Source organism: Macaca nemestrina, chromosome 1, assembly GCF_043159975.1.
Source record: "Macaca nemestrina isolate mMacNem1 chromosome 1, mMacNem.hap1, whole genome shotgun sequence".
NCBI classification, from domain to species: Eukaryota; Metazoa; Chordata; class Mammalia; order Primates; family Cercopithecidae; genus Macaca; species Macaca nemestrina.
The window spans coordinates 26,876,459-26,897,925 of NC_092125.1; the positions used below are offsets into that span (position 1 = coordinate 26,876,459).

The window sequence follows — 21,467 nt, forward strand, 5'->3', positions numbered from 1 at the left end:
AAAAAAAAAAAAAAAAAAATCAGTAAAATAGACTGCTAGCTAGACTAATAAAGAAGAAAAGAGAGAAGATTCAAATAAACACAATCAGAAATGATAAAGCGAATACTACCACTGACCCCACAGAAATAGAAACAACCGTCAGAAAATACAATAATCACATCTATGCAAATAAAATAGAAAATATAGAAGAAATGAATAAATTCCTGGACACATACACTGTCCTAAGACGGAACAAGGAAGAAGTTAAATCCCTGAATAGATCAATAACAAGTTCTGAAATTAAGGTAGTAATAAATAGCCTACCAACCAAAAATAAAAAAAAACAAAAGTCCAGGACCAGATGGATTTATAGCTGAATTCCACCAGAGGTACATAGAGGAGCTGGTGACACTTCTTCTGAAACTGTTTCAAACAATTGAAAAAAAGGGACTCCTCCCAAACTCATTTTATGAGGCCAGCATCATCCTGATAACAAAACCTGGCAGAAATACAACAAAAAAATAAAACTTTAGGCCAACATCCCTGATGAACATTGATGCAAAAATCCTCAATGAAATACTGGTAAACCAAATCTAGCAGGACATCAAAAAGCTTATCCACCATAATCAAGTTGGTTTCATCCCTGGAATGCAAGGCTGGTTCAACATATGCAAATGAATAAATGTAATTTATCATATAAACAAAACTAAAGACAAAAACCACATGATTATCTCAGTAGACACAGAAAAGGCTTTGATACAATTCAATATCCCTTCAGGTTAAAAATTCTCCATAAATTAGGTATTGAAAGAGCATACCTTGAAATAGTAAGAGTCATTTATGACAAACCCACAGCCAATATCGTATTAAATGGGCAAAAGCTGGAAGCAGTCCCCTCGAAAGCTGGCACAAGACAAGGAAGCCCTGTCTCACCACTCTTATTCAACATAGTATTGGAAGTTCTGTCCAGGCCAATCAGGCAAGAGAAAGAAATAAAGTGTATTCAAATTGGAAAAGAGGAAGTCAAATTGTCTTTGTTTGCAGATGACATGATCCTGTATCTAGAAAACCCCAGTGACTCAGTCCAAAAGCTTCTTAAGCTGATAAGCAACTTCAGCAAAGTCTCAGGATACAAAATCAATGTGCAGAAATCACAAGCATTCCTATACACCAACAAAAGACAAGCAGAGAGCCAAATCATGAATGAACTCCCATTCACAACTGCTGTAAAGAGAATAAAATACCTAGGAGTACAGCTAACAAGGGAAGTGAAGGACCTCTTTAAGGAGAACTACAAACCACCACTTAACGAAATCAGAGAGGACACAAACAGGTGGAAAAATAATCCATGCTCATGAATAGGAAAATGGGAACTCAGGCTATGTGTGTAAGGTAAATATGAAACAAATGAATTTTGTGTTTAGACAAGATATCTCATTCTGTATATGCAAATATTCCAAAATTGAAAAAAATCCAAAATCAGAAACACTTTTGGTCTCAAGCATTTTGGGCAAGGGATACTCAACCTGTCCTAATACAAAAAGAAGAAAGAAGGAGAAGGAAGAAGAAGAAGGAGAAGGAAGAAGAAGGAAGAAGGAAGAAGAAAGCAGAAGAAGAAGAAATAAAAAATGTGATAAAGTAAGTGTAGAAAAATGATAATTTGGGAGGATTATTATGCTGTTCTCTTCTTCTGCATACGTTTGAAAGCTCTTATAATAAACATTTTAAACAAAAGAATAGAGCAAGATTAAGTTACTGAGAAAGCACAATACCAGAGAGGAAGAATAGAGAGTAGCTTTGGGACACGCATGAAAGAACATATGAAAAGACTGTGTGTTCAGGGATGGAGTAAGAAATCTAGAAGAAATAAGGCCTTGTTTGGTGACTATAAAAGTTGCAGCAAAGGAGGGGGTGAAGTTGTCTCCCCACAGTGGAAGAAATAGTAAGTTGGGGCTGGGGTTTGAAGAAAGAAGATTTGGCATGATCATGGCAGGTAACACCAGAGAATAGATAGTGGAGGAAAATCACGACTCAGAAGCAGCAAGATTGCATGGTTTTACAGAAGCCTTGGTCAGAAATTCTGAGCTCACCAAATTCCTAAGACCTGTATTGTTTCTGGCCATAAAGGCTAAACCTCCTTTGGTCAATGGGTGGCTTTTTCTGTTCCTATCTACCAGGATCCTTCAGATTTTTTTCTTCCCAGCCAGACTCTATCTAAAACCCCATTGCAGTCCTCTGCCACAAGCACCCAGAACTCAAAGGAATAGTGCCTCAAACACTATGGAAATTATTCAAGACCCTTGAGTGATTACAGTAGTCCAAGAAGTGCTTACCCTACAGTGATCTTTGCTATTCAGAGAAATTAACAACTCAATCCTCCTTATCCTTGAGGAGGATTCTGAGGTGAGAGGACTGGGGAGGGGCACACAGGCTGAGGGGTTTCCCCTGGGGGAAGGAAGAGATGCAGGGCGAGAAGAGAAGAAGTCCTGGCACCCCGCACTTGAGGGCCTGGCACACAGCCATCCAGGGAAACTGCCATTTCCCCATTTCTGTTCATTGCTCCATGGCCCCTGGCATCATAGAAATTTCCAGCACTTGTGGAAATTCTCCAGGAATGCGAAACTGCAAAAGTTCTATCTATGCTGAGCCAAAGGACCCTTTCTAGCTATCTGAAGAATTTGCTAATTAAATGACTAATGTCAACTATACATATGAGGGGGAAAAGCCACTCTTAACACACCACAGCATCTATAAAAGACTTTGCATTGGCCTAGCACACAGCAAGTGCTCAAAAATATGAGTCCACTTGTACTCTGAATTCAGTGACTGAAAGGGGGCATGGGTGGAGCCTCTGGAGGTCTAGGAATATCCTGCCCCTTGACTTGGGTTCTGGTTATACAGGTGTGTTCAGTTTGTAAAAAATCACCAAGCCATACACACATACTCTCCACGTTTTTCCTTACTTACTTTATGTTTAAATCAAAAGTTGCCAAAAACTTTTTTTAGTGTTGCTTGTCACAAGTGAATGTTCTAGTCATTAAATTAGGGCCACCTCTACTTTCATTAACTAAACCATTTACTTGAATGACTTAAATTATAATGTCTTTTCAAATATTGAGTAATTGAAATTCCTCTCACTGTAGGTATGTTCGCACAATTAGAATTTATGAAGATTCTCCAAACTTAAAACAATGTATATTTGTTGAAATGTTGAATGAATGACTCTTTTCTTTTCCATATTTCTCTTTGTAGCCAATATTTTTCAGGAACTCCTTTAGCAAATAAGTGTAGAAAGAAAGGCAAGAAAGAAAAGGCACCACTATATATTATCACAATAACTTACACTTCTCCTCTTATAACACATCATAAATTTAATCATATAAATTTGTCAAATTTGTGTAAGTATTTGCTTAACATCTGTCTCTCTTGTTAGATTGTATGTGTCAGGAAAGCAAGGGACATGCTCTTATATTCATCGTTATATTCCCAGCACCTAGCAAGGTGCCTGGTACATAGTAAATGCTTAATAAACACGTGTTGCATGAGTGGATAAATAAAAGAATAATTGAGTAGATTAATGAATGAGAAATCTAATGTTAGGTTTAGTTGGGTGAAAACTTAGAGGATACATTGAATAAACCCTGGATAAGACATAAACCTGTACCCCTACTGTCATAAAGAATCAGTGAGAATACAGAGAGAGAAAAAAGTCTTTCAAGGAGGCACTCAAGTTCTTTGTCGTATAAATTGTTCAAATGAATGTCAGGTCGCTTTGTCCTTATTTTTATTGTATAGGACTTTTTATGTGAGTATTTGAAACACTGGTTTCCCTCATTTTAAGTGTATTAGAGAATCTTCACACTTATACATAAGAAACCTTATCATAAGGTCATAAAGGACCCAAGGGAAGAATAAATGAAATATAAAGTCAAAGTTAACTTATTAATAATAATTTAAAAATAAACAAGAAATAGCCTATGCCAAGGAGAGAGAAAGTACACTGGTAAGCACAAAACAAAGAGAGGAGAAAAACATTATGTCAAATGATTCAGGCACCAGAAAAGAAAACATTTTAATAAGGGATAAAAGAGCTGGGAGAAAAATTAAGCCTTTAGCTGCTTGGATATGAGTGTGGGAGTAGAGGGACTAAAGGGTCTATCTAGAAAGACATGCCCATGTGCAGAGCTGGGCACAGGCAGATCTTGAAGCAGAGGAAGTCTGCCTTAGACTCTCCCCAGTGTTCCCAGACAAGTCTTCTTTGTCCATTTCAGGACATACTTATAGCATCCTCACCCACACCAAATGCCTACTGTCTTCTCGCTGCTGGCTCTCTGCCCTGACCTCCCCACAGAGCTGAACAGAGTTGTATTTTAATTAGCCCTTCTCCCTAGGTAATATATGTTACTTCTGGGCTTTTTCTCCTTTCAGTCCTCTGTCAAAACAGTACAACCCTATATCCAAGCTCTGCTCCCTCCTCAAAATTTATTTCATAGTGTTCGTCTTACTAAATAACAACTTTATTGATATACAGTTCACATACAATGCCATTCACCCATTTAAAGTGTACAGATTCAATAGTTTTTAGTATAGTCATGGAATTATGCAATCATCACCACAATCAATTTAGAACATTTTCATCATCCCAAAAAGACACTCCATACCCATTAGCAGTCATCCCCAAGCCTCAGGCCTAGGCAACCACTACTCTACTTTCTGCCTCTATTGATTATGCCTATGATGGACATTTCATAGGACTGGAATCATACAACACGTAGTCTTTTATGGTTGGCTTCTTTCACTTAGTGTAATGTTTTCAAGGTTCACTGATGTTGTAGCATGTATCAGTATTTCTGAATAATATTCTATTGTATGAATATACTACATTTTATTTAGCAGTTCATTCAATAGTGGACATTTGATTTATTTCCACTTTTTGGCCATTAGGAATAATGCTGCTATGATCATTCACATAGTGTTCTCTTATAGGATGCCAGAACTGGAATGAAGCTTAGCAGTCATTGGCTCTAATCCCCATGCAACTCATGATTTTCTTCTACTATATCCCTAAATGTTTATGTTTAGCCTCATTTGAACAACTCCAAAAACAGAAAATATACTATTGTCCAAAGAATTCTATTCCAGGATTAGACTTTCATGGTCATCAAAACCTTTTTTTCCTTAGGTTCTGTCTGCCTCCAACTTCCTAGCTTAGACCCTAGCTTAGTCTTCGTGGGCCAGAGCAGTTTGTTTACTTCCTCTCCCATACAACATCATGGAAATATTTTAATCTATTATTTTCCCCTTGACTTTTTACTAGGCTCTCCATTAAGAAGACTACACTACATGATTTGAGATCGGTTTCAACTTTAAATTTCTGTGAAGGTGACCACCACATATGTTTTGAAATTTATCCACATGATGAATTGGACAAGTCTTGGTTTTTACCCCAGCATACCCATATTTTCCTTTGAGAAATACCTACAGTTTAGTTTACATGAAACCCACTCTCAGCTCCAGGAATGAACCCCAAATGGCTTAAGTCAATCAGTAAATCTTATTTCCCATGACTCTAATGATGGTTCAGAGGGAGGAGGAGAAACACATGACCTACACCAATCCAATATGAGTGAACACTGCCACTTTTGCTGTAAATAATGGGACACAGACTGTCCCTTACTGTGCTTGATGGTGTGAGGATATGAAATTTGGGAAAACTGTCAGAGAACCTGTGTGAAACTTGAACATGAGGATAAGACTCACAGAAGTGGAAAAAGAGTGGAGAAATGTATCCTGATGATATCATTTGGGTTCTGAATCAGGACATACCTGCAGCAATCGTTACCCCAGAAACTCCTCAATTTCTCGAGCCAATGATACCTTTTTATAAAACGTGTGTAGCCTGCTTAGGTCAGGTTTTTGTCACTTGTGGCTAAAAAATTCCTGATGCTTATATCTTGGTTGAGGATTTATCCTACTCATTCTACTACATGTTAAAGTGTGATGACCAAAATTGACTGTAGTCCAGGAACTTAATACTGCCCCATAGAGTAAGTTCTCTTCTTCTTTACTTTAGTAACCCACATCACACTGTTGACCGATATTGCACTTTCATCAGTGCCTTACACATAGTAGATGCTAAATAAATGGCAATGGTTATAATTCTCTACCCCTTTTCCTGAACTGAAAAACAGAGTTCCAATATGCCTGTTCAGAGACAAGATCTGAAATACCTCTGTCTGAGGTATTATATGACAATCAGGAGTACAGTCAAAAGAGATAGTCCAAGGTGATTAAAGGGTCACATGACACAGCAAGGAGATGATGTAGAAAGAAGGTGTTAGCATAAGACTGGACCCTATTTTCTGTACCATATTATAACCAGTCACTATTATTGATCACTTAGTACACTCAATTTTGTGCCATCACTACTTCAATTCTGGATGTCTGGTATTTAAGTCCTAGGTTGAACCTCACTGAACTGATGGTTTCCTCTGGTGTTATTAATATGTCTAGAAGGAGGACGCTTTCACAGCTTTCTTCCAACTCCAACTCAAATCCAGCATCTAATGAACATGGCTTTCCACCACTTATTGCAAGTGCTGCTGATACTGCCTTTTTTTAATCCATCTGCTACTCTCCTGCATCTTTGTTTCTTGGTATTTTTCTACAATTATTCATTGCATCATACTACTAAGAGAACTTTCTTCTCCATCTCCTCGAGAAATCCAAGACTTTTTGTCAGTTGCACTTTACGTACTGTGTTAATCCATACCAGCTAAAGGTTTCCCAGTTTTACACTAAGCTATTGGCTGGGGTTAGCCTGGGATTTTTTTTTTTCCTACCCTTCTAGGTAAAGACAGGTTCTCAAACCTAAACTTTCTTTGCGGTCTCTTGCTCCTATAGATAGTTTCAGGCTCCCTTATTCTCCAAGTCAGTGGTCTTCAAACTGGAGAATGCATTCACATATATAAGGAGTTTCCAGGAAGTACATACTAGTGAGTAGTTTACAAAATCAATTTCTAGATAGTCAACTCCTGTCCAAACTCTTCCCTGAATTGCTTTGGATGATAACATGGCTGCTCATGCTAGCTTTTTCTTTACTAATAATCACCTTGTCCAAGTTAATGAAGTAAAAATTCACCTCCTACTAATTCTAAAACTTACTTCAATGCATCACCTGAGGGTGTTTAAAAAAAAAAAAACCCTCCAGGGCACCAAAAGGGACAGTTTAAAATATTGTTTCTGTGACAAGAAAGTGAGTAGCTCTAATGACCTATAGTAAAAAAAATCACAAATCAGGTGATTTCAAATTATTTGCTCCCTACAAAATTGAAGATGTTAGCTGAGAAATCTTTACAAATCGTTTTGATGAGTAATAACCGCTAGCTGCCACTGATATAACTCCCTTTCAGTTCCACCTACTTATTTATATAAATGAAGTTTCCCAGTATTTATACCTATTAAAAAATAAAAACATTAGCTTACATTATAACATTCATCCAAGAATATATAAATACATTTAAACGATAATCTCATCTAGCTCATTAATATATGCATTTGCAATAAAATTTTACTCTGTTGATATTAATCAAAGTATGTAATACATTTATATTGTTTTAGCCAATTGTATAGTAATACTATAGAGAATGGTCGTTCAATTTAAAATAGACTTTTAACTAAAATCTAAAATAGATGTTTAGTTCAGGAGTCAGTCAGAGATGTGGGTAGATAGTGTTTGGGGATCCCCTCTCTGGTTCTTTCCCTTTCAGAATTTTTTCACTATCTTTAGTGTTTATGGTTTCCTGACTTCACTTTTTTACTCCTCAGGCCTGAAAGATTGCAAGTTTGTCATGCTGGTGCATGAGCACTGGACTTAGTCCCAGTCAAAAGCCCTGAGACAGGAACTTATTTGCTCCTGTCTTATAGAACGTATTTGTTCTATAGTCTTCCCTCTCCAAGCACATCTGAACACCAGAGTCTGTATGCTCCTTATGGCCAGGTTTTACAGTGGTTTTCTGCATGGATAGAAGAAGTGTGGGGTGGTCATTCAGTAGGGTTTTAGTTCATCATACCTGGAAGCAGAGTTATGACAGGCTGGGAACTGTATCTTCTGCCATCATTTAGACTAATGAAGAAAAAGTTTGGATATCAATTTTGTAATGTATATAAAGGAACTTTTTGTTCAGAATTACCTGAGGAGTATTGTATCAGAAACCTCTTATGGGCCATTTCAGATCCTCTCAGCCTCTCTCAAATCTTGGTCCAGCTACCATTACCAGTTCTGCCTGAGTTCTGACCAATTTCATACAGGTGAAATCTGACAGTGCTTCATTGTGTGACTGTAACTAAGTGCCTCTTGCATCCATCTTGTTGACAACAAGTCATGGGAATGTCGTAGGACCCAAGATGGAGCCCACATACGCATGATCCAGATTTGGGGGAAGTTAATTCTCTGTAGGATGAACCTTTGACAGATTTGAAATGGTAGCCAGTAAATAAAGTTACTTTCTCCCCTGATAACAACTGTCCTACAATACAGTCATCTGACTCTGCAGAGCCAGCCCAACAGAGCAAGCAAGCAATCGTCCTTAGTAGAAGCCAACTCAATAATGCATCCACTTGTATTGGTTTCCCCTCTTCCCTGGCTCACACTCTTTTTCCAACACTCTTTTTTCCTCAGGATGGCAATTGATATAGTAGCAGTACAGAAGCCCTTTGCCTCAGGTTCTGTTTTCTGGAACACCCAGGTTAAAAGAGAAGTACAAGAATTCCGCTGCTGCCCTATGGACACAGATTCAATAACCCACTTATCTCTTCTGATTCCTCGTCTGCTGACCTCTCCTGAGCACTGTGACCTATGGTAATTTAACCAGCCCAGGCTTGCCCTTCTGCCGAAACTCACTCAAGTTTCAGTGATCCACTTTGTTCATCAGGAGGGATTTGATATCCAACCTGTGACTTTGCAGGAAACAGAATATATTCTAGGCCCAGAATTGCTAGAAGGACTACTCTCTAAAGAAACAGTAGACCCTGGAACTCTGACACTTCAGTCTTTCTTTTTTCTCCTTTTTGAAAATGTTCCACTTCTATCTTACTTGTGGGGCAAAGAATAAAGCAACTCTGGTAAACATACGAAAAAACGCAGCTGGCATTCAAACTACACCTCTCATCAGACAAGCTCTTAACACTTCAGCAATTTTCTGTTCTTGATCGTGTGAGTTTAAATAGCTGTGTTCAGCTATCATGTCGATGGGACAAAGAAAAGGACTAGAACCAATGAATGAACACTAAGCAGAAGCAAACTGTACCCCAATATAAAGAAAAACTTCCTAACAATTGGTGGAGTTAAACTAGTAGAGCAGAGAGTATGACTGCCCTGCAGGAGAGTAAAAGCCCTGTCTCTGGAGGTCTCAATGCAGAGGTTATACAACCACCTGTTTGAAACATTGATGTTCAAGCTTGAACTCCTAGCAATTCTAATTCAATAGTTTGAAATTTCCTGAGAATTTGCATTTCAGCAAGTTTCCAGGTGATGCTAACAATGCTGGTTCAAGGACCACACTTTGAGAACTACTGTTGGGATGTTCTGTAAGGTAACCCCCAAACTGAGAGGCAGGAGAGAGTAGCCATTAAGACAAAAAGCTTTAAAGTTAAATTAGACCTGGGTTTGAATCTCAGTTTGGTCATACACTAGCTGTGGAAATTTAGGCATGCTATTAACCCTCCCTAAACCTGCTTCCTCATCTGTATAATTTGAATATAGACACAACTTACTTCATAGGGGAATGAGGTGGGGAACAAATATATCCAAATCAAGGTTGTCATTAATATTATCCTTCGTCACCTGCAAGGAGCCATAATGTGCCCTCATACGTGGCAACCATTATCTAATTATCATCACCCTAGGAATAAAGGACCTTTCCTTTTCAGGGTAAGAACATCCATATCCAAAGTAGAAGCAGGACCACCAATCCACAGCAAGATTCTATACCACATATGCCAGGAAATAATATTGGGCAGCATTTACTTTCCCAGGAACATTATATTAGCAAGTAACATCACCACAATTAAATTAACTTTCTGGAGAACCATGGCTTCCTCTTTGCTAGCAAATACCATAATCAAAAATCACCTCTCTACTCAAGAAAGTCAATATTAGCCACTAAAAAGGAATCATTGTAGCCAAACAAGATTTTCTAAAAAAAAAAAAAAAATTTAGGTACTATATCAGGATACTGCACAAACCAAAATTTTCCTTTGCAGGGGAATAATTCAATGAAATCATTCTACATTTGGCATCACTGGGCATTCTCAGGCAGTCCTGGGAGCCTACACACATCTCTTTCCACTGTAGAAGAAAACTTCAACAAATTGGATTTTTCAATCATATCCTTTAAGTGTCTTTGTCTACTGAATTTCCATGCCAGTCTTTTGAAGCAGGATAAGTGAATTGGAGATTCATTCCCCACACAAGTGTCTCATCAACAGCATGAAGGCAATCCCCTATGGACCTAACGCCGTCATTTGACTCACATTCTGGGCTTCAATAAACCAGAGCATTTGGAGAGGTAATGCCTCAAGGGACAAAGAAAACAAAAATGAAAAGCAATAGCTGGCTCCATAAAAAATAAGACCGAGCCATACAGGTCAACTCTTACCTTACAGTGTCTTGCTGAAGCACACAGACTGGAATTCCTCTCTTCCATGGAGCCCTCCCCATTCTTGTGGGGTTCTGGCAGCTGAGAGAAGCCTTCTCCAAGACATTATCTCCATGGAGATGGAGAAGGTTCTGGGAAATATTAATGCCTGAGAAACTGACTCCTACTACTTTCAAAGGCAGTTCAGCCAAGAACAGGGAAATCCGGCACCCATTGATCAAACACTGCTTGTGCACTAACCATTTGTCAGACATGATGGCAGAAACCTGTGATCTAAAGAGGAAACAGTACCTCGCCCTGCCTTCAGGAGGCGCAATTATGCATAGAAGCTTCTAAAGCACATTTGGTTCCCAGAGGCATTAATTAGGGAAATGGAGGGTTCTGTGTGTTTTAGGAGCTGGGAAGCGTGAGAGGCACCTCCCAGGCTCCACACAGCTCTCTCACTGATTTCTAGCACAACAGAGGTAAAAACAGCAGCAATAGCCACTCCAGTTTCTCCCTTAGGGCCTTAAAGAACAACAGCTACCTGGAGCTTTCTCTTCAGGTGGCACCTAAGGTGGAGCCGCCCACCCCTGCACATCCTAGGGAGCTAGCCACCTGGGAGACAGCATGAAAGGTGCCAGAAAATTGGGTCTTTTATAACCTGTGGGTATTTCCACTTCACAAACTTAGAGGCCAGGGGAGCAAGGGAACATAATATCTCATATATATCTAACACTGTATACTTTACTAAAGGCCTCCGTGCCCAACTAAAGAAATATTTATGAAGCATTTAACAGAAGCCAAGCAACATGCTAGGCACTTTCGGATCTATTACTTTGTTATAAATTTGACACTCACCCTGTTAGCTAGTTATTATCATCAGAACTGAATCAGAGAAATGATGAGTTTGATACAAGTTCAAATTTCTCAAAAGTGGCAGCAGAATTAAATATTCTGGCTCTATTAAATCTCCTATGTTCATTGTGTTGCCTCCAAGCCCTTTGCCCACAGGCAGCCTCAGAGGGGAATATCGCTTTAGAGTAAATGTCGTTAATAGTTTGAATCTCTTACTACAGCCTGAAGAAATGGTGAGGGGAGCTAACATTGACTAAGCACCTCCTGTGTGCTGAGCCCTTTCATACACTAGCTGCCGTGGGCTGAACTGTGATTCTTCCATCTGTGTACGTGGACGCTCTGATGCCCAGTAACTGGGAATGTGACTGTATTTGGAGATGGTGCCTTTAAAGAAGTAATTAAGTAAAATGCAGCCATATAGGTGGTGCCCTAATCCAATATGACTGGGGTCCTTATAAGGTTGGGACACAGACAACACACAGTCTGAGGAGCGGCCATGTGAGGACACAGTGAGAAGGTGGATGTCTGCAAGCTGAGGAGAGAGGCCTCAGAAGACATCACACCTGCCAACACCTTGTATCTTGGGCTCCCAGCCCCCAGAACTATGAGAATATAAATTTCTGTTGCTGAAGCCACCCAAAATGCTGAAAGTATTTTGTTATGGTAGCCCTGGCAAACGAATATATTACCTCATTTTATTTTTGTAGTATCTCTATAAAAATAGGTATAATGTCCATGTTCAAGAAGATTGACCAGATGCTTAGAAAGGTAAAGTAACTTTACAGAGGACACACAGCCAGCAAACAGGAAAACCAAAATCTAATTCTAAATTCACTTCTCTTTTTACATCCTACCTGGCCTCTCAGACCACACTCCATTCTAGCCCAGAAACTTCCCTCGTGCCTTATTCCAAAACCCCTGGCGTAGACATTCCCCTGAGAATGTCAACATTCCCAGAGAGCACCACACAGGAGCCTGTGCCAAGAATTTCAAAGGCTCTAGACTGGGCCTCTTTGAGTAAGATGAGGTGCCATGCTAACTGCAATATTTCTAGAAACGCAAAGAAGAGACTGACTTCCCAGCTCTTCTTTGAACCACAGGCTTTTAAGTTAAGGAATTTCTCACATGTCTTTCTTCCGATGAGAGTTTACCACCTTTTCTGGTTTCATAAGACACAACTGATAATTGTGCTTTTTAACTGGAAAATCTCCCAGATAACTCTTTGCATATCTGCTTGCTACCTAATTAACATTAGTGTGGCTGCTAAAAATACTCAATTTGCAAGCTACATGATCCAAATGTGCAAAATAATAATGATAACACCTTTCTTTCCTCTTCTGTAACTCAACTTCTGTTTTATGCACCAATTCTGCCTATTGGCAGAAACTTGATCAAATCCCTCGAGGTAAAAAACACTGGTCATTTCAAATTTAAACATGGTCATTTCCATATTCCGCTCCCCCATCTTCCTTACCTTAGGTGGCATCTACATTCTAGGGGTCTGCATGGCATGATGGCCTGGGACACATGGGGCCTCTGCTTGTTGGCAGTCATCCATGCTACCCTCATTCCTTCATGGACACCTGTCCCCACCAGCAGATTTGCTGGAAAATCTGAGACTCTTGGTTTTCAGCCCCTGGTGCATCTGGGTCTCTCTGTTTCTGCCCCATCTGGGTTTCAAGGTATACAGGCCATCACTTGGTTAACTTTGAGCCCCTCTAACCACCCAGGAGATTATTTGGGCCCTTCTTCCTGATGCACCATCCAGACAGGAGGAGGGAGACTCAGAAGGGCTGTGTCAGCCCAGCTACCAAGACCCATGCAGCCCTCTCTCTCCCTCTGCTCTACCTCTAGAGACATGGTGGCCACCTCCTACAGCAAAAGGTGGCCTTGGCTCTCAGATTCCCAGCCCCTCACATCGTTTCATCCCAGAGTGGAAGGCCAGACTCAGAGCCCACTTCCACAGCCACTGAACTTGGCTCTGGGGTCTCCTGTTCCCATCTAACTCACTCTCCTCTCTCCCTACCCAGCCACCCTGAACTAGTCTCTGAGGGAGCAGGGCTTTTGGTGGCTCAGCATTTCTCTAACAATCTGCTGGTTTCAAACAGATTATTAAAAGGGATTTGACTCTTGCAAATCAAAACCTCAGCTCTTAAAATAACTGTTTCTACTTCAAGTTTAAGAATATCTAAGCCCTGATTCCTCACCTCAGAAATGGACGTAATTATACCTACTTTACAGGAAAATTATAAGAATAAAGCAATCTATTTTGGAATAAGAAAGCCAGGTATGTAACTCATTACTATCAATAGTTGGATACCTCAACTGATTCAGTCTCTCTCAACTGTTGAAATCTCACCTGATACAATCAGTTTACTAAATGAATAGAGGGTAAGTTCAGGGGTGGCAAGGAACTGCAAAAAGGGAAAAGTGCTCAATTATTTTCTCTAAATCTTATCCCCACTCTATTAGATTTCTCTGTCATTGTGGAATGGGAGATTATTTTCAGCTGTCTTCTCCCTGCTAAACCAGATACCTGCTTAGAGCGCAACACCTTCATTTCACAGCTGCACACTTTACCCAGAGACTCACAGATCTCCCTTGATTCATTCAGCTTTCTGCTCAAATGTCCCTGTTTCAGTGAGGCTATCCCTGATCCCCTCTCCCAAAAAACAATGGACTTTGACTGCTTTGCTCAATGTCACATATTTAGTGACCGGAACAGGGCCCTGCATGCAACAGACACTCTATAAGCGTTAATTAAAGGAAGAAAGGAAGGAAAGGAGGAAGAGGACAAGCCAGGCTGGCTATCACCCTGACTCCCTGACATCTCAAACCTCAGAAGGCACTAGCTAAGGGAGCCACAGAGTCTTGAAAGGGCACTTCCCAAAGTTCCGGTGTCCTTCTCCCTTTCTCCTACTCCGGCTGCCAATAGCACAGTTCTCAAAACAGCAGCCATGGCCCTTCCCTAAATGTCTTTCTCAGAGCGTTTCCCCCTACAGAGAGAGCCCAGAGATCTCTACACTTCTCAACCCAGAGGTCACTGGGCAGGATCACCCCAAACCCTGTCTCTCCTCTGCCTCCCCAGAATAAAGCAAACGGAAAAACATGTGGAGCCAGGAACTGGGGTCGTCAAGGGATGCAACGTTTTACTTTCTCGTGGCAGGATGCTCTCCACCTTGAAGTCTGCATGCTGGCCCAGAACCAGAGGAAGTAAAGCCCCCGCACTCAATCACACAGGGACAGCCAACTGCCCTGCCAAGAGGCCAGCTCCTCCCGGGGCTCCCTTGCACACCAGGTTCCAGCTACTGCCACACATCCTTTCATCTTCCATTATCTCTGGGCTTTTGTACACATGGCCTCATCTCCCTAGAATGTCCTTGATAACCTCATTTGCCTGCCCAACTTTTCCTCCCTTTCAGGACTCAACCCAAATATCAAACTTCCCTGACATCTACCTCCTCCTCAGTCTGAACTGGTCCTCCATCCTCTCCTAACCCCTGTGTTCTGCTATATCCTTAGTTATCACTGTGCACTATAACTGTAACTTGCCTCCTTGCAAATGAGGCTATTGAAAAATAAAGCTACGTCTTATTTCTTGTGTATCTCCTGTCCCTAACCCCAAGTCTGATACACAGAGACATAGTGCAATGAATGTCTGGTCATTCATTTATTCATTCCACAAATATTGGACCAGGCACTGTACTTGGTACTGAAGGTACAAGAACAAAAAGGGCTGAGAGTATGAATCTCTCACCTCAAGGAGTCTGTATCCTAATAGGGGTGAGACAGACAATATCAAGTAGAGAAATAATTGTGGATAATTATAATTATAGATTTTTATTATAGATTATTGAGTCATTATAGATCATGATTAGCAGTAGAGACATAACTGTAGATTAATAGTTGAGAGGGCTCACTCTGTGCCAGAATATCAGGTCCACACCCACACACGTACACGAAGTACAAGTGCTTACACACCCGTTTATTAGATTATATTGGACAAACAAGACAAGCTTTGGCTGATTCTCAACCTTGCCCAAGGCACAGTGTATTAGACTCTCAGTCGAAGAAAATAAACAGGGTTCTTTCATCGACATCAACAGAGGGACCTTACTTTAGGAAGGGGATCACGGGAGGCACGGAAGAACGAGTGAGTGAGTGAATGAGATTACAAACACAACGAAGCTGGGTCCAGAATGCAACGGTCACTAGAAGCCCCTTCATCCCGGGATAGTTTCTGACACCTCAGGATCCAACTGGCAGTAGGGATTTAAGACAGGTTCTATATGCAGACGACAGGGCAGATTCATTTGCCCAAATCTCCCCTTTCCAGTGCTTATCTTCAGGGTCAGTGAGAGAGGGAGGATTGGGATTCTGGAAACACAGTCAGAGTAAAATGCAGCCATTCCTGAGAGGTCACTGTGTTGAAGCCCTGAAGTTGGCCTTGGGGATACCATTAAAAGATCTGTGGAGCTCTCATTCAACCCCACCCCTGTCCTACGCAGGGGAGGCACAGGTGTAAACATCTAATGAGGCAATAGGAGAAGCGCCGTCACAGGGGTGTGTGCACTGGGCAGATCACAGAGGACAGGCAGGTTCTTTCTGCTGGGATGGAGAGGGCAGCGAGCAGGGAGAGGCAGGGAAAGCTTCAGAAATTTATTCTGAGCTGGGCCATGACTGTAAGATGAACAGAAAAGAAAATGAACAAGAATATTTCAAGCAGAGAAGAGAGCAGGAAGAAAAGCAAGCAAGGACGGAAGCACAAGGGGTGGTGAGTGATGCTGAGTGGTGGTGGAGGAAGGTAGAAGGAGAGGATGGGTCTCAAGGTTTGCTAAGGCCACATACCCTCTGATTCTGAAAGGCAGCTTGCAAAGGGTCTGGAAACTCAAATTCAAATTCAGAGACAGCATCTGCAAGAAATGCCTAGTAAAATTCCCTGCTCTGGAAGGTAGGGCAGGGACAACAGGGCAGCCCCTACTCCCAGGGCAGTCCCAGCCTTAAAGAATACAGCCATCTGGAGTGGGGGGAATACTGGGTATTCAAAGAAAGGAAATAAGGAAATGGAGTTGGTTTCTGCCTTCTTCAAACCAACAAGAAAGGAGAGTCACCCCAAGTTCAGGCCTCAGGCACCACAATGCCCATCCACTGATGCACCTTCTCACAGACAGCACTGTTCGGGGGTGGGAGTACTGGGGAAAGGAGAGCTCCCGGGTGAGAACCCTGCAGCAGCCCCCCCAGGTGCCATCCTGCCCCCTGGAGCTTATGAAATGTGCCACACCTCCTGCAACAGGTGCAGGGAATCGCCAGAGCATTTAGAAGCAACAGCACTTCCTGGGCCTCCTAAGAACCTGGCCCGCACCCAACAGGCTGGCATCTGTGCTCTCCAGGGGAGGGAGAAATTGCCTGCAATCATCCTTCCAGGTGTTCTATCACAAAGACCTCCTTGTGAGACATTCAAAAGGCCAAATCTATAACCTACCCTTAAAGGGAAATCGTGATAAATACAGGCAATACAGCAAATACAAGACACTTTCCCAATAAGAATAGATAATACCCAAAATGCACTGAGTGCTTGCTCTGTGCCAGAGTGTAAGTGCACACATGCATATGCTCGCACACCAAGTAGAAGTGCTGATATACCAGTTTGTTAGGTTATACTGGACAAAGCTTTGACTGTTTCTCAATCTTGCCCAAGATACATTCCCACTGGGAATTCTGACTTCTGTATCTCTGTGTGAGGGACATCTGGGGAAAGCCTCCATTCCTGTAGGATTAAGGTTCTTCACCTGTAAGATATGTTAACTGTTTTCTTAAAAAGTCTCAAGTCTGCCAGATGAAGGACACACACTGTTTCTTACAGTAAGTGTTCAGGAGAAGGTGTGGGGAAGTGTCTATGCAACAGTGCACACCTGCTTCCCAGTAGCTCGTTAGCTCACCCACACCCAGGTCACAGGGAAGGCAGGAGACAGGTGCTCATGGGGCTCCCTGCCCTGCTCTGCCAGTGCCTTGGGCTCCTTGATCTACTTCCTCCGGGTATTTCCCGTGTCATAAATCTGCTCCCTTCCCTCTCCCGACCACCCTGTCCATCCCCTGAGCTGAGCTCTCCATGTCCTTCCAGTCCAGCTTCAGTGTCTCTGAGCTCCCCAGGTGTGTTTTGAACTGCATTCTCCGATCAGAACTCAGCTCTCTGAGCAGCTGGGCTCAAGTCATTGCCTTTGGCTCCTCCTCCATATCCCAGCACCACTTTGTAATGGGCTGGGTGGGGCAGAGAGCAAGGGAAAGAGGAAATAAAAAACAGAGAAAGAAGAAAAGAGAGACAAATAATGAAAGCACAAAAGAGCAGCAAAGAGAAGGGGAGAGAAGAGGAAGAGGAAAAATGCTCAGGCAGTCAAAAGATGAAGAGCCAGGGAAAGAAAGTAAGGCCACAGGAGACTGAGATGGGAGACCCAGCAGAGTGTTAGGGAGAGGACTGACTGTCAGAGGCAACTGCAAAAATCTGCACTTGTCCTAGGCTAGTGGTCATCAAACTTGAGTGTAAATAAAAATCACATAAGATGCTTATGAAAATGCAGATTTCTAGTCCCTGTTCCAGGGTTCTGATTCTTTAGGTATGGTGGGGTCCTATAAATCTGTACCTTTAAAAAATAACCAGCCCAGGAGCTTCTGATGGAGGTGTTGAGAAATACTGATGTCCATTCTCAGGAAGGCACTTTGTGGCACACTAAACTGCGGAAATTCTCCTCAGAATTTGATATTTTAAATGCTCAACTTTGGAACTCAACTGTCTTGGACCATGCAAGCAATAGCTGGGCTCCAGGAGTGGCTCGACTCTGCTCTCCAGGGAACTGCCTGAATCTGGGAGGATGGCAGGTGCTCTCTGATGGACAGATCTCTCCTCTGGGATGTGGAAAGTTAGAATAGAGGGTCTCCAAGGACCTTTTCATCTAGAAGAAACCCACCAGTCTCCCAAAATGTGATGCCCATCTTGATCTAACTAGACACATATATTCTGAGGCCAAAACTTGACCAAATGTTCATTCTCCAGCCATAGGTGTTAGACAATACAAGTACCTTTAAAAAAAAAAAAAGAAAGAAATATTAAGGCTAGGCATGCTGACTCATGTAATCCCAGCATGTTGGGAGGCCAAGACAAGAGGATCACTTGAAGTCAGGAGTTCCAGACCAACTTCGGCAACATAGTGAGACCCCATCTCTACCAAAAAGAAAAAAAAAAAATTAAATTAGCCAGGCATTGTGGCACATACCTGAAGTCCCATCTACCCAGGAGGCTGAAGCAGAAGGATCTCTTGAGCCCAGGAGTTCAAGTCTTCAGTGAGCTATGATTGCGCCACTGCACTCCAGTCTGGGTGAGAGTGAAACCTTGCCTCTAAAAAAAATTAATAAACACATAAAAAAATTTAAGAACTGATTGTTTTTATGACCTACTTTAAATTTAAGTTAATGCCAACATGTTTAATTATATGTATAGCATTTTACAACTTTCCTCCAGTATTTCTAGTTCCTTACAAGGATGATTATTTTGTGTTTTAAAGTATTTTTTAAGAGACGATGACCAAGTGTGTTTTATAGCTTGGTTATCTTAATGGGTTGGGGAGTGTAGTGTGTTTGATATAAATAAGTTAACTCTTAGAATGCCAAGGTTTTTTAAAAACTTTTATTTTAAAATAAAAGGAGTGCAAGTGCCAGTTTGTTGCTAGGGAAACTTGTGTCATAGGGGTTTGCTGTAGAGCTTTTTCATCACCCAGGTATTAAGCCTAGTACCCATTAGGTATTTCTCTTGATCCTCTCCCTCCTCCTACCCTTCGCCCTCCAAAAGGCCCCAGAGTCTTTTTCGCCGCTTATGTGTCCATGTGTTCTCATCATTTGGCTCCCACTTATAAGTGAGAATATGCAGTACTTGGTTTTCTGTTCCTGTGTTAGTTTGCTAAGGATAATGGCCTCCAGCTCCATCCATGTTCCTGCAAAGGACATGATCTCATTCCTTTCCATGAATGCCAACACTTTGATTCCATCATCTTCTGGTAGATACCTTCTAAATTATGATGCTCACATTTCTGCCTTGGGAAAGGGGAAAAGGGGACTTACTAGATTAACTCCTCTGCCTTATTTATAAAGCCCAATATTAATCCTATAATAGCTCATTTCTCTTCTGCAGCATCACTTCCAGCTGCCCCATGAATAAATCTTCCACTTCATTTATTCTTCCCCCTGTACCTTTGCCATTAGACCTTCAATCTTCTGGAATACCCTCCTTGATGTTCAACCCACCTAAAACTCCCTGTCCATCAAAAGTTCCAAGAGCTAATAATATCTCCCTCTTCTCTATGTCCCATATGCAGCTCTTAGTAAGCATTCAGCAAAAATTTATTGAATGAATGAATAATTCTGTCCCCCCCAACACAGGTTTGATTTTCCTTCTTATAATTAGAAACCCCTTTTACAGTAATATTAATATTTTATCTCTCATACTACAGTTTTCTCAATGAATTATTATACCCATGTCACCTTGTAACTAAAAAAAAAAAAAAAAAAAAAGCAAAAAAATGACTGGGCATGGTAGCTCACACCTGTAATCCCAGCACTTTAGGAGGCTGAGGCAGGCAGATCACTTGAGATTAGGAGTTCATGGCAAAACCAAATCTCTACTAAAAATATCTCGAAAAAAATAAAAAATTAGCTGAGTGTGGGGGTGTGCACCTGTAATCCCAGCTACTCAGGAGGCTGAGGCAAGAGAATCGCTTGAATCCAGGAGGCAGAGATTGCAGTGAGCCAAGACCATGCCACTGCACTCCAGCCTGGGCCACAGACTGAGACTCTCTCAAAATAAATAAATAAATAAATAAATAAATAAATAAATAAATAAATAAATATTATTTATGTATTAATATTTATACATAAATAAATAAATATTATTGTTGCTGTTGAATCCTGGGATACTTGAAGGGATAACTTTTGCCCACAGATCAATCCTAAAAACCATGAGAACCATGAGACCTTGGAAATCAAGGTCACCTATAATCTCCATCTACTCTACATACCCAATCCTTTCTCCCACTAGTTCCCAACACATTTGGTCTGCCACTTATACACCGACCCTTCAACTGTTCATGTGTCACCCTCAGTGCTAACCTTTTTGCTTTGCTCATACCAGTCACCGATATCCAAAGTGCCCTTTCACCTCCCTCACACCTCTTTAAATCCCACTCAGCAAAAAAGGTTGATGATGCATCCCATCATTTCCATAAGGTTCACCCTCACTGCTATAATTCACACTGAGCTCCCCTTCCTCCAATTATGTGACACCATGTTTATTCTTACAGCATAAACATGGTGTCACATAATTTTCTGTATCCTATATCATGGCACTTAATTTATACCTGATTTTCACATATTAGTTTTTATATCTGTTAGTCTTTTTCCTACAAATGGATTATATAGTTTGAAGGAAACATCTGGGTATAGAACAAGCTGTGTGTCTGCTTCACCCAGAGCCCCCTTTTAAAGGGAATTAGACCAAATAAGCAGCCACACTGCATTCCTGTATTTGTTCGCTGGGGCTGCCATAACAAAATGCCACAGACTACATGGCTTAAACAATAGAAATGTATTTCTCACAGCTCTGGAGGCTAGAAGTCCAAGATCAAGGTGTCAGCAGGTCTGGTTTCTCCTGAGGTCTGTGTGCTTGGTTTGCAGATGGCCATTGCCTTGCTGTGTTCTCACACTGTCTTTCCTCTGTGTGCCCTGCTATCTCTTTGTGCATCCAAATTTTCTCTTCTTATAAGGACACCAGGCAGAATGGATTAGGACCCATGCTCACAACCTCACTTTAACCTTATCACATTTTTCAAGGCCATATCTCCAGATACAGTCACATTCTGAAGTACTGGGAATTAGGGCTCCAGCATATAAATTTTGAGAGGATGCAACTGAGCCCAAAAGAGCTTCAATCACCTCTATCATAGATTAGAA

The 21,467-nt window shown here is 41.3% G+C and overlaps 2 long non-coding RNA genes across 3 annotated transcripts in view; one reads left to right on the forward strand and one right to left on the reverse strand.

The window, feature by feature from the left end:
- The window catches only part of LOC105493019 (uncharacterized), a 92,044-nt gene extending 77,313 nt beyond the window's left edge, over positions 1-14,731 (forward strand). Inside the window, exons 4-6 of one of the 2 annotated variants that reach the window (XR_011610911.1) lie at positions 5,297-5,361; positions 8,660-8,839; positions 14,563-14,731. This is a non-coding gene — a long non-coding RNA (uncharacterized lncRNA). The remainder of the gene's footprint in view (positions 1-5,296; positions 5,362-8,659; positions 8,840-14,562) is intronic. The other variant, XR_011610913.1, reaches the window with a different exon arrangement.
- Positions 1-19,297, reverse strand: part of LOC139357531 (uncharacterized) — a 52,556-nt gene extending 33,259 nt beyond the window's left edge. The window contains exon 1 of the long non-coding RNA XR_011610914.1: positions 18,743-19,297. This is a non-coding gene — a long non-coding RNA (uncharacterized lncRNA). The remainder of the gene's footprint in view (positions 1-18,742) is intronic.
- Between the last annotated feature and the right edge of the window lie 2,170 nt (positions 19,298-21,467).